General features: G+C 43.7%; 1 protein-coding gene across 2 annotated transcripts in view; it reads right to left on the minus strand.

The window, feature by feature from the left end:
• Nucleotides 1-10,809, minus strand: part of SCAF11 (SR-related CTD associated factor 11) — a 95,528-nt gene extending 84,719 nt beyond the window's left edge. For both annotated transcript variants that reach the window (XM_025284028.3, XM_025284027.3), the window contains exon 1: nt 10,561-10,809. The gene's annotated coding sequence lies outside the window, so the exon portion shown is untranslated. The remainder of the gene's footprint in view (nt 1-10,560) is intronic.
• Nucleotides 10,810-13,699: the final 2,890 nt, after the last annotated feature.

A 13,699-nucleotide genomic window follows, 5' to 3' on the forward strand; every position in this document is an offset into this window, starting at 1 on the left:
CAAGATACTGGAGTGGGGTGCCATTTCCTACTCTAGGGAATCTTCCTGACCCAGGGATCCAACTGGTGTCTCTTGTGTCTCCTATACTGGCAGGCAGATTCTTTACAACTAGCGCCACTACTGATAGTCACCTACGAGAGGTGAAAATCAGTATTTGGGATGATCAGTATTCAGAGCCAGGTATGATTGACTCCAAAACCTATATAAACAGAAAAACAGAAAACTGATTTTTAACCTTACTGTTAAAATTACAGTAAAAAAAAAAACAACCTCCCTTAAAAGTACATCTGAGGGGTTTCCCTGGTGGCTCAGTGGTAAAGAATCTGTCAATGCAGCAGACACAGGTTGGATAGCTGATCTAGGAAGATTCCAGGTGCCACGGAGAAAATAAGCCTGTGCACTATAACTACAAAGCCCATAAACCTCAACTACTCAAGCCTAAGCACCTAGAGCCTGTGCTCCACAAAAGAAGCCACCACAACAGAAAGCCCACACAATGCAACTAAAGGGTAACCCCAGCTCGCTGCAACTAAAAAGCTTATGCAGCAACAGAGCTCCAGCACAGCCAGAAATTAATAATTTTTTAAAAATACATCTGAGAACTCTAGGGTAAATAAATAAGGAGAAAGATTAGTCTTATCACTAAGAGATGTGAGAATCTCAGGAGGGTTTATATTAAAACGAGAACAAATTTCTCTTAATTTTCACTAAAATTGTTGGTACAATAATCTTTTGTACTTTACTTGTAAAAACAAGTAAGTATAATCTTTAAAAGTACATATCTGCTGCTGCTGCTAAGTCACTTCAGTTGTGTCCGACTCTGTGCAACCCCATAGACGGCAGCCCACCAGGCTCCCCCGTCCCTGAGATTCTCCAGGCAAGCACACTGGAGTGGGTTGCCATTTCCTTCTCCAATGCATGAAAGTGAAAAGTGAAAGTGAAGTCACTCAGTCGTGTCCAACTCTTTGCGACCCCATGGACTGCAGCCCACCAGGCTCTTCCGTCCATGCGATTTTCCGGGAAAGAGTACTGGAGCGGGGTGCCATCGCCTTCTCTGAAAAGTACATGTCCGTATGTTGCAATTCCACCTGGGTGTGTTAGAAGCTAAGTCTGTGGGCAAAGTGTCCATACAAGCAATGGTGAGACGGCCCAGAATGAGGTATTAGAACTCAAGCAGAATAGCAAGATGCTCTGCATGAGGTATGAGAAGCCTGGAATGAGGACTGCATCCTGGTACAAAGTCTCAGAGCCCTAGTAGAGTGAAAATGTTATGCAAGACAGGGGAGGGAGCGGCAATGGCAGTGGGAAACTGGCTACGTAGCTGGGATTGATCCTATAAGTAAATAACTAAGTGTAATGGCAGGTAAGTAATTCCTTTTAAGAAAAGGGAGTTATAAACTTTGAGAAAGAGAAAACTGAAAAAAAAACAAAAAAACAAAAAAAAAAACACTGTTTATTGGAAAAACTGGCACCAACTCACGGTTTTTTATATATAGATGGAGATATAAATATAACAACAAAATCTTGGTTTCTGAATACCTTTCTCCACTCAAAGAAACCACACGTTGGAGAAATGGTTGATTCCAGGGCTGTGACAAGGAAAGTTTAAGGTGAGCCTGGAACATCTTCTTTTCAAAAAGTAAGGAGTGCTCAAAGCAAGTCAGAAGAACACAGAAACTAGCTTGAAGTGGCTTTCACCAGCCAAAGCTGGGAAAATCTGAGAATCAACAAACAGCAAGTTTGATAAGGATTGAGCTTAACATAATCTCAAAATACTTTCCCACCAAGTACTTATTAATTACTAAAAAGGAGGGAAACTTTTCAGTAAAGAGGCTTGTGAGACTTTACCTTAAGTGATCAAAATGCACATGATCAGTAAGGGGACAAATATAACTATGCCATTTGACAGGATGTAACATGAACACAGTATCATCACGGTGGTACTCCTATCAAAAATGCACAATCTGAATCCAACCACAAGGAGACATCAGTTCAGTGCAGTTGCTCAGTCGTGTCCGACTCTTTGCGACCCCATGAATCGCAGCACGCCAGGCCTCCCTGTCCATCACCAACTCCCGTATTTCACTCAAACTCACGTCCATCGAGTCAGTGATGCCATCCAGCCATCTCATCTTCTGTCATCCCCTTTTCCTCCTGCCCCCAATCCCTCCCAGAATCAGGGTCTTTTCCAAAGAGTCAACTCTTCGCATGAGGTGGCCACAGTTTTGGAGTTTCAGCTTTAGCATCATTCCTTCCAAAGAAATCCCAGGGCTGATCTCCTTCAGAATGGACTGGTTGGAGCTCCTTGCAGTCCAAGGGACTCTCAAGAGTCTTCTCCAACACCACAGTTCAAAAGCATCAATTCTTCGGCACTCAGCTTTCTTCACAGTCCAACTCTCACATCCATACAGGTAAATCCAAATCATCGGACATTTTACAATAAAACTAACCTGTAATCTTTTTAAGTGTCAGGGCCATGAAAATCAATGAAAGACTGAGAAATTGTTCTAGGCCGAAGCAATGTAAAAAGACATTATAATTAAATAAATGCAACAGAGAATTCTGAACTGGATCATTTTGTTACAGAGGAAATCACTAAGAAAACAGGCAAAACTTGGATGACATTTGAGTAGATGGTAGTAATATACCAATATTAATTTCCCAAGCTTAATATTGCTTCTGTAATAGAATGTCCCTGTCCTTGATTGGTGCAATGAGACTACAATCTACAACTTACTCAGTTTTTTGCACTAACTTGGAACTTTTGTGAAAGTTTGAGACTTAAAAAAAGATTACCCAAAATATTCCCTTACAGCATCTAAAGCTAGAATATAAGCAAAACAGCACTCCTTTTAAAGAAAATGTGTTTCCATCTATTATTATACAGGAAACGACTCTATTATTTATGGGATTCTTTTGATCTATATCTGCACTGTCCAATACAGTACCACTGTTCTGTTTCCCATTGCACTGACCACATTTCAAATGTTCCACGGTCACTACTACTTCAGTTACTATCAGCTACTACATAGGGGAGCAGAGATACAGAACACTTTCATCATCACAGAAACGTCTACTATAGACAACACTGATGCAGAGTTTGGGAAGTCAACAGATGTAATATCTAACTAAAGGCCAAAGACTCAGACAGACGTGGGTATAGATTCTTAGCAACTGCTCTCACACTTAACAAGTCATTTGACGTCTCCAGAGCCTCTGACTCCTTTCTGTAAAACAGATTAATGCACCCAGCACTGCAAGGCTTCTGAAAACATCAAATGAAAATTAATACAAAATGTCTAGAACACAGTAGTTGGCACACAGTATATATGATAAACAATAACTGTGGGCAAGAATCCCTTAAAATAAATGAAGTAGGCATCATAGTCAACAAAAGAGTCTGAAATGCAGTACTTGGATGCAATCTCAAAAAGGACAGAAGGATCTCTGTTCATTTCCAAGGCAAACCATTCAATATCACAGTAATCCAAGTCTATGCTCCGACCAATAATGCTGAAGAAGCTGAAATTGAACAGTTCTACGAAGACCCACAAGACCTTCTAGAACACCCAAAAAAGATGTTCTTTTCATTATAGGGGACTGGAATGCAAAAGTAGGAAGTCAAGAAATATTTGGGAGTAAACAGGAAAATTTGGCCTTGGAGCACAGAATGAAGCAGGGCAGAGACTAGCAGAGTTTGGCCAAGAGAACACACTGGTCATAGCAAACACCCTCTTCCAACAACACAAGAGATGACTCTACACATGGACATCACTAGATGGTCAATACAGAAATCAAATTGATTATATTCTTTGCACCCAAAGATGGAGAAGCTCTATGCAGTCAGCAAAAACAAGACCCGGAGCTGACTGTGGCTCAGATCATGAACTCCTTACTGCCAAATTCAGACTTAAATTGAAGAAAGTAGGGAAAATCACTAGACCATTCAGGTATGACCTAAATCAATTCCCTTACAAGTATACAATGGAAGTGACAAATAGATTCAAGGGATTAGATCTGATAGAAGAACTATGGGTGGAGGTTCATGACATTGTACAGAAGGCAGTGATCAAGACCATCCCAAGAAGAAAAATGCAAAAAGGCAAAATGGTTGTCTGAGGAGGGCTTACAAATAGCTGTGAAAATAAGAGAAGCTAAAGGCAAAGGAGAAAAGAAAACATATACCTATTTGAATGCAGAGTTCAAAGAATAGCAAGGAGAGATAAGAAAGCCTTCCTCAGTGATCAATGCAAAGAAAGAGGAAAACAATAGAATGGGAATGACTAGAGATCTCTTCAAGAAAATTAGAGATACCAAGGGAACATTTCACACAAAGTTGGGCACAATGGAGGACAGAAATGATACGGACCTAAGAGAAGCAGAAGATATTAGAAGAGGTGGCAAGAATACACAGAAGAACTATACAAAAAAGATCTTCATGACCCAGATAACCACAATGGTGTGATCACTCACCTAGAACCAGACATCGTGGAGTGCAAAGTCAAGTTAGCCTTAGGAAGCATCACTAGGAACAGAGCTAGTGGAGGTGATGGAATTTCAGTTGAGCTATTTCAAATCCTAAAAGATGATGTGGTGAAAGTGCTGCACTCAATATGCCAGCAAATTTGGAAAACTCAACAGTGGCCCCAGGACTGAAACGGACAGTTTTCCTTCCAATCCCAAAGAAAGGCAATGCCAAAGAATGCTCAAACTACCGCACAATTTCACTCATCTCATACGCTAGCAAGGTAATGCTCAAAATTCTCCAAGCCAGGCTTCAACAGTACATGAACCATGAACTTCCAGATGTTCAAGCTGGATTTAGAAAAGGCAGAGGAACCAGAGATCAAATTGCCAACATCCGCTGGATCATCGAAAAAGCAAGAGAGTTCCAGAAAAACATCATTCTCTGCTTTATTGACTATGCCCTTTGACTTTGTGGATCACAAGAAACTGTGGAAAATTCTGAAAGAGATGAGAATACCAGACCACCTGACCTGCCTCCTGAGCAATCTGAACGCAAGTCAAGAAGCAACAGTTTGAACTGGACATGGAACAACAGACTGGTTCCAAATCAGGAAAGAAGTACATCAAGGCTGTATATTGTCACCCTGTTTAGTTAACTTATATGCAAAGTACATAATGAGAAACGCTGGGCTGGATGAAGCACAGGCTGGAATCAGGATTGCAAGGAGATATCAATAACCTCAGATATGCAGATGACACCACCCTTACGGCAGAAAGCGAAAAAGAACTAGATAGCCTCTTGATGAAAGTGAAAGAGGAGAGTGAAAAAGTTGGCTTAAAACTCAACATTCAGAAAACCAAGATCACGGCATCTGGTCCCATCACTTCATGGCAAATAGATGGGGAAACAATGGAAACAGTGACAGACTTTATTTTGGGGGGCTTCAAAATCACTGCAGATGGGGACTGCAGCCATGAAATTAAAAGATGCTTGCTCCTTGGAAGAAAAGTTATGACCAACCTAGACAGTATATGAAAAAGCAGAAACTCTACTTTGCCCACAAAGGTCAGTCTAGTCAAAGCTATGATTTTTCCAGTAGTCATGTATGGATGTGAGAGTTGGACCATAAAGAAAGCTGAGTGCCAAAGAAACGATGCTTTTGAACTGTGGTATTGGAGAAGACTCTTCAGAGTCCCTTAGACTGCAAGAAGATCCAATCAGTCCATCCTAAAGGAGATCAGTCCTGGGTGTTCATTGGAAGGACTGATGTTGAAGCTGAAACTCCAATACTTTGGCCACCTGATGCGAAGAGCTGACACATCTGAAAATACCCTGATGCTGGGAAAGATTGAAGGTGAGAGGAGAAGGGGACGGCAGAGGATGAGATGGTTGGATGGCATCACCAACTCAATGGACATGAGTCTGAGCAAGCCCCGGGAGCTGGTGATAGACAGGGAAGCCTGGCGTGCTGCAGCCCATGGGATCACAAAGCATCAGACTCGACTGAGCAACTGAACTGAAGTCTCTTCTATAATGTGACTGGATGATTTATTAACCTTTGATCTCAGTTATTTTAGATCTAGTTAAGCAATTTCAGGAGCATCAGTTTGAAAATAAGCTTACTATCCTGCTTGTTCAAAAGGCTAATGAGCTCCATGTTGTTAAATGCAAAGAAAAATCTTTCTTCTCTTTTTTCTGACCTTGCCATGCAGCTTGGGGGACTTGTTTCCTAACCAGGGATCGAACCTGGGTCCTGGGCAGTGACAGTGAGGAATCCTAACCACTGGACTGCCAAACAATTTCCCAAAGAAAAATCTGTTAGTTCTCACTTTACTCAACTCTGATCATCACTTGACCCTAATGACTACTCTCCCCTTGAAATACTCTCTTCCTTTGGTTTCTGTAATACCCTCAACTCCTATTTCTCTGTCCTTCACAGATTCTTTGGGAGCTCACATTCCTCTAATAACTTTTTTTTTTTTTTTAATGTTAGAGGCTACTGTGATTCCATTTTAGCAGCTCTTTTTTCCAAGTTACAGACTTTTCCCTAAACAATTTCATCTATAGTTTCAACTATCTATATGCTGCTGCTGCTGCAGCTAAGTCACTTCAGTTGTGTCGGACTCTGCAACCCCACATTGGGCAGCCCACCAGCCCATACCTCTCCTTTGAAATTCAGAATCAAGTATCTAATTGCCTACAGAAATATCCATGTGAAAGCTCCAAAGCTCAAACCCACTAGTCCGAAGAACCCTGGTCTTTTTTTTGGTACCACCATCAACTCATCCATTTAACTCAGGAGTCATCTTCAAAATTTCTCTCTCCTTCACCTTCAATCCACTGAGTGTAGCCTGATGATCACACGTTTGTCCATCTCCACATTTCTCATCCTAATTCAAGCTATCCTCATCTACTCTGGACTGCTACTGCAAAAGTCTTTACTAATGTCTCCATATCCATTCTTGCCGTCTCTCCTTCCTTTCAATACGCATCACCACAATCCTAGTTCTGCCTTCTGCGACTACCAAAAAACAAGACTAACCTGACTTCTAAATGACAACATTTCAAATAATAACAAGGTTATACCACTCCACTCTTAGCCAAGCATTCTTAATTTTCTCTGTATTCTGACAAATCACTTTCAAGATCACATTCTGTCATACTGTCTCTTAAACTGAATAGATCTTAATGCATGGATATAAGTAATCTAGCAGTGTATACAAAAGAATGAAACTTGCATAGTCTCAAATTTCAAACCACAATTACTGTTTTTAATGTTTTTATGTTTTTAGCTGAAAGCATGTTAATATTTGTTAAGTACCTACTATATATAAGACATTGTTCAGTGTTCAGGGACAAAACAGTGACCCAAACTGACAAACCTCATTCTTACAGAATTTGCTTTAAAGAGAAAAATACAATAAACTTAAGTTAGTAAATTATACAGCATCTTAGAAAATGTTAAGTGCTATGGAGAAAAACCTGGCTTAAAAAGAGCTAAGAAATGTAGGAGGATGGCCTGACGCTTTAAGAGTAGTCAAAGAAAATCTCAGTAGTAGAGAAGTGTGGCTAGAGAAACTGAAGTCAGAGAGGAAGAGACTCAAAAAAGTCTCAGACCCTGGCAGACCATAGTAAGAGCTATGTATTTAACTATGACTGAGAAGGGAAGCCATTTGAGAAGAGAAGTGACAGGATCTGATGTATTTTATCAGGATCACTCTGGCTGCTGAGTGTTAAAGACTCTAGGTGAACAAAGGTCATAGTGAAACAGAATGTTATTCTGTAAGTGAGAAATGACAGTGTTGTTTTTACATTTTATATTGAACTTTTATGTGCACTGCTGCTGCTGCTAAGTCACTTCAGTCGTGTCCGACTCTGTGCGAACCCATAGACGGCAGCCCACCAGTTTCCCCCGTCCCCGGAATTCTCCAGTTAAGAACACTGGAGTGGATTGCCATTTCCTTCTTCAATGCATGAAAGTGAGAAGTGAAAGTGAAGTCGCTCAGTCTTGTCAGACTCTTCGCGACCCCATGGACTACAGCAAAGCCAGCAACTTAAAAAAAAAAAAAAAAAGGAAAGTGAGGACCATAACAATGAAAAGACGAGCACTGGGAACAGCAATAAAATGATACAGGATATTTTAACTCCAGGCTCTACTCAGTGCTACTAAAAGTTTATCACCATTTATCACTGAATTTCCCAAATTGGGAAAACTCAAGGACGGCATCTACTAGCCAAAGCACTATATTAAAAACTTTTTTGTCAGTTCTGCCTAAATATCTTGGTTCACTAACAGTATGACAAAGATATTAAAATGTAACCCAAAATGAATGAAAAACGCTCAACTCGTAGACACTGTGTGTATAACAGATTCAATGTAAAGCTATTAACTTATTCTTTGAGGCAGGGGATATAATTAAGATTATTTCACCGGGGAAGGAAAGTCAAGATTCAATTCGTATCACTAAAAGACAATGGTAAATGATGGCAGAGCTTATTCTAAAAGGAACTTACAATGAAAATTATTCTAGAGCTGACTCTTCATTATTTTTGTACCTGCCATTCTCCTCAGTTAGGTTTTACAGCTATGTCTCACTGATGAAACTAAAAAAAAAAAGTTTAAGTATTAGGTAGATGAGTAATATAATTCTACACTTTCTAATTACTAAAAGATGCTACTGGTAACACTACTGATTCATCCTACCTCTGATTAACAGCATAACTTTTCAAGAAAATTGCCTGAAGTACTGGTTAGGGCCCAAAGGATTATAGGGAAGCTGAATGACCCCTGGAAAGTTTCAATGTTAACCCATGAAACCCGTTACTACCACCTAAAAGCATACAAAAATACTCCCCTTAAAAACTTTTCCATGACTTTAAGTTTCAAGTAGCATATTTAGGAACAATTTTTCATTTTCTTCCAGTTTTCTTCCCCCTCAACGTAGTGAAAATGTCTTTATAGCATAAGTACACTTGAGTAAGCAGAGATCCAAATCCTAGTCTGCCAAAATCTTAAGAGGGACTCAAATTCTCAAGCAGAAAGGTCACTAGCTCAACGTAAAATGTACTGATTACTAAAATACTTGCAAGCACCAAACAAGAAAATATAGTGGGAAAAAAATGCAGTTACAATAAGAATTGCTAATCTTTAAAAAATTCTTCATATTGCATAAACGAAATACAAAGTAAACTCAGATTACCTTTCACAATAGTAAAACAAAAGAAATCAAAAGACAATTTCATTTCTTCTGCCAGTTCGTTAAAACAAAAACAAAAGTCCCACAAACTTTATTGCAGCTCTTAGCAAACAGCAAAAAAGTCAAATGATTAGGCCAACTGCCAAAGAAACAGGGAAGAGAAAGCAATAGTGTGGGAAAAGACTTGATTACCTATCAAAATTTTAATACCAATAAAACACAAAACCCACATTTAAGAATGTACTTCAATATCCTGCTGAGGAAGTAGTCATATGCACGAATTAACTTTTGTTTTATAATGAAAAAACGCATCTATTAAACATGCTTTTTCCAATTTTCACTGAATTTCCCAAATTGGGAAAACTCAAGGTCGGCATCTACTAGCCAAAGCACTATATTAAAAACTTTGTCAGTTCTGCCTAAATATCTTAGTTCACTAGCAGTATAACAAAGATACTAAAATGTAACCCAAAATGAATGAAAAACGCTCAACTCGTAGACACTGTGTGTATAATAGGGTACAGAAATACTTTGAGAATATTTTTAAATTCCATATTCGTATATAAATGTTTTATTCAACTACTCTTAAATCTGGCGCTTACTTTCAGAACAATTTTTCAAAAGGGGGGGGAGAGAGCAAGACGGCCAGACATCTCTAAGAAATGTCTTTAATGGTTCAAAATTCCTAGTATCTAAGGAGGAGCGATTGATGGAGCCAAGTTGAGACCTCCCGGCCCTCTCATCAGACGGGGAAACTGGTTTAAAAATCGGAGGTGGGAAAAGAGTTTGAAATTCAGAGCATGGGGTAACGCGGATGCTCTGAAACGCCGGCTCTTCCCTAGTCGCGCACTCCGAGAGGTCACCGCGCAGTAAAGTTTGGTTTCACAAACGGGCTTGGACGCTATTGACAAAAGCAAAGTCTCCCAAGTCAAGAGAGCTGGGGCCGGGGAGCGCCCGGAAGCCCAGCAGGACACAGTGCCCCGCAAGGACGGGGTTGGACGTGTGGCGACCCTGCCGCGGAGAACCCTAGCCTCAACCCACTCCCCCAGAACCCCGGGCGGGGACGGGAGCCGCCGGCGGAGGCGGCGGGTAGGCCACAAGGAGGAAATGGGACGGGGTACCGACAGCGAGGCGGTGGCGGCCGACACGGGGCCGCCCTCGCGGAGGTGGCGAGAGGAACTGGGGGCCTCCCCGCCTCAGCCTCCCCCGCCTCGAGAGGCGGCTCCAACTTTCCTCCGAGCGCAGAACGCCGCCTGGGCCGCGCGGGATTCCGAAACTTTGTCCGCCCTCCCATCGCCCCGGGCCCCCCTCTCCCCCACTCCGCCGGTCCGTACACCCCACCCCGCAGCGACAGCTGCCTGCGCCCGTCCACCCCCGGGGTCGGCCCGTGTTTACCTCAGGCCGAGGTCAAGGCGCAGGCTCCGGCGGCGGCGGCAGCCCCACTGCAGGTCCCCAGGTTCCCGTCACGCCGCCACCAAGTTCCCCAACATGGACTCCGTCCGCTTCGAGGTATTCCGGGGGCGCTAAGGCGCCGGCTCTGCTGGCTGGCGCGGGAGGTGGCGGCGGTGGAGCAGGGAGCGGACCCGGGCTGCGCTGCTCCGCGCGGCTTGCGCCACCGCTGCTCCCCCTCCCCCCGCCCCGTCTGGCCGCCTCCCGCTCCGCTCCGCGCGTCCCCTTCCCCCTCCCCCCCTCCCCTCCGCTAAGCCGCGCCGCCACAGGTCGGCGCGCTACGGTGACGCCGGCGGCGGCGGCGGCGGCGGACCCTCCGCGCTTTCCCTACTCGCTCGCACTGGCCCTGAGTGCACGACTGCAGCGCTCAACCAGACCTCAGGGGGGCGCTGGCAATCCACCGTTTGCGACGGAAGAACGTGACGGGCGGAGTCAAGTCACGCGGCCTGCGAGCAGGAGGGAGGGCCCCAGCTAGTGGCGCGGGCTTCTGGGAAACGTCCTTAACGCCCGGCTCGCCTCCCACGCCGCGGGTTCTGCGCCTGCGCGGCGCGCTGGAGTCAGCCCTGCGTTGCCGGCTGTACACCCCAAGCTGTAGAAGACAGTTAAGAAGGCTCTCGGGGAACAGGACATGAGGGGCTTTGTGCGGCCTTTACTATCCTATCTGATATTGAAAACAGTGTTTTGTTGTTTGGCGGTGGATTGAGTTTTCGTCCTGCAGCGTTACCCTCCTGAACTACATCCAGCGGGGAGGCTGAAGTGGCCCCAACTTGTAAGCTCACCTCTTTCTTCCCGCCCAGTGGGCATTTTTAAAAAGCTTTGAAGAGGTATCCTACGTGACTCATCAAGCCTAGGCTTGTCCCCGTATCTAAATTCCCACAGCAAAAAATTAAATGTGATCCTGATCCACTTAGTGGTTCAGTTCAGTCGCTCAGGTTTGTCAGACTCTTTGCGACCCCATAGACTGCAGCATACCAGGCTTCCCTGTCCATCCCTGCTCCCGGAGCTTGTTCAAACTCATGTCCATCGTGTTGGTGATGCCATCCAACCATCTCATCCTCTGTCTTCCCCTTCTCTCCCTGCCTTCAGGCTTTCCCAGCATCAGGGTCTTTTCCAGTGAGTCATTTCTTCACATCAGGTGGCCAAAGTTATTGGAGTTTCGGCATCAGTCCTTCCAATGAATATTTGGGACTGATTTCTTTTAGGATGGACTGGTTGGATCTCCTTGCGGTCCATGGGACTCTCAAGAGTCTTCTCCAACACCGCAGTTCAAAAACATCAATTCTTTGGCGCTCAGCTTTCTTTATAGCCCAACTCTCACATCCATACATGACTACCGGAAAAACCATAGCGTTGACTAGCCAGACTTTTGTCCGCAAGTAATGTCTCTCCTAACCACCAAGGTAATTTGGTGGTTAGATAGAGACATGTGATGATTCATTCAAGAATACGTCGTAGACTGCCATATGGAACTTGTGTACCATTACACAAAACTAAATTCTTTCGGGCTTCCCTGGTGGCTCAGACGGTAAAGCGTCTGCCTACAATGCGGAAGACCCAGGTTCGATGCCTGGGTCGGGAAGATCCCCTGGAGAAGGAAATGCCAACCCACTCCAGTACTCTTGCCTGGAAAATCCCATGGACGGAGGAGCCTGGTAGGCTACAGTACGTGGGGTCGCAGAAAGTCGGACACGACTCAGCGACTTCATCGATTCTTTCTCCATAGGGTCATCAAATCTCTTATTTTATCTCGGATATAGCTTTCACACTGCTTTTTAAGGTCACCAACACTTTAACCTCATAGTTTATCCTCAGCACAAATCGTCACACTTCTGACTACTCTTCCTGCTCTGGGTGTCCTTCCCCTCTCTTCTATCTGAGGGTCTTTGCACTCCCCCCGAAGCTCTGTCCCTGGGCCTCTAACTTGGCTCACTCAGGTTTCAATCACATCCAGTCTTAGCTCTCACACGTTTTTAGGTCATCTGCCTCCTTCCTTACTTTCTATGGGCTTTGCACTCCCCTAGTCACACTGAGGGCTTCCCAGGTGGCTTCCCAAGTGGCGCAGTGGTAAAGAATCCACCTGCCAATGCGGGAGACCAAGGAATGACAATGGGTTGGATCTCTGAGTGGGGAAGATCCCCGGAGGAGGGTATAGCAACCACTCCAGTATTCTTGCCTGGACAATCCCATGAACAGAGGAGCCTGGTGAACTATAGTCCAAGGGGTCCTGAAGAGTCTGACACCAGCACTCCTGGACAGCAGCCTTGCAGATCCATGCCTGGGATGACTTTCCTTCCTGCTTTTCCAGACCCCTCCCTCATTGGGTACCCTTCTGCTGCACTCGCCAGACTAGGCTGTTGCCGGCGTCCCCTCCCCCTCGCTTCTCTGCACCCCATTCTTGTGCAGTGTGTTTGGTCAGCTCAGTGTGTTTGTCTGTCTCACACAGTGAGCACTGGGGCAGTGTCTTAAAAGAGTCGGACACGACTGAGCGACTGATCTGATCTGAACAACAGCTCCTGACACAGTGCCTGTGCTCAGTAAGGACTTGGTAAATAGTTGCGGGAGAAATGTATGACTGGCAGCCTTGTCTTTGAGTCTTATAATGTATAGTTTTGGGTATGAACTTTGGGAATTCAGATGGGCTCTCCTGTGTTAGGGATATTAGAAGGAACCATGATATAGAGGGGTTTATAACAATACATTATAAAGAATGTGATAAAGGATGACTAAGACAAACACTGAAAACTTTGTTTAAAGAATTGTGTGATACAACCAGATCAAAAAGCACTGTTATGAGCCATCCGACTGAGAGTATAACTTTGTTGAGTGTGTATATACACACACGCGCGCATATACACAACCTCATCCAATTATCTGTAACTCCAGATAGAGACTCCTAGTACAACATTCTTCTTTTATGTAAAAATTTATGTAAAAATCTCTTTACATATTTGTTCTGTGAAAAATGTCCTTTCATAAAAATTTGCCAAAGCTCAAATGATAACATTCTCCAAAGAAAAAGCTATAATTTTTAAATTAAGAATAACAGTATATCAGTTCAGCAAAACTAAACACAGATCTTTTGATG

This window comes from Bubalus bubalis, chromosome 4, assembly GCF_019923935.1.
Source record: "Bubalus bubalis isolate 160015118507 breed Murrah chromosome 4, NDDB_SH_1, whole genome shotgun sequence".
In the NCBI taxonomy this organism is placed as follows: domain Eukaryota; kingdom Metazoa; phylum Chordata; class Mammalia; order Artiodactyla; family Bovidae; genus Bubalus; species Bubalus bubalis.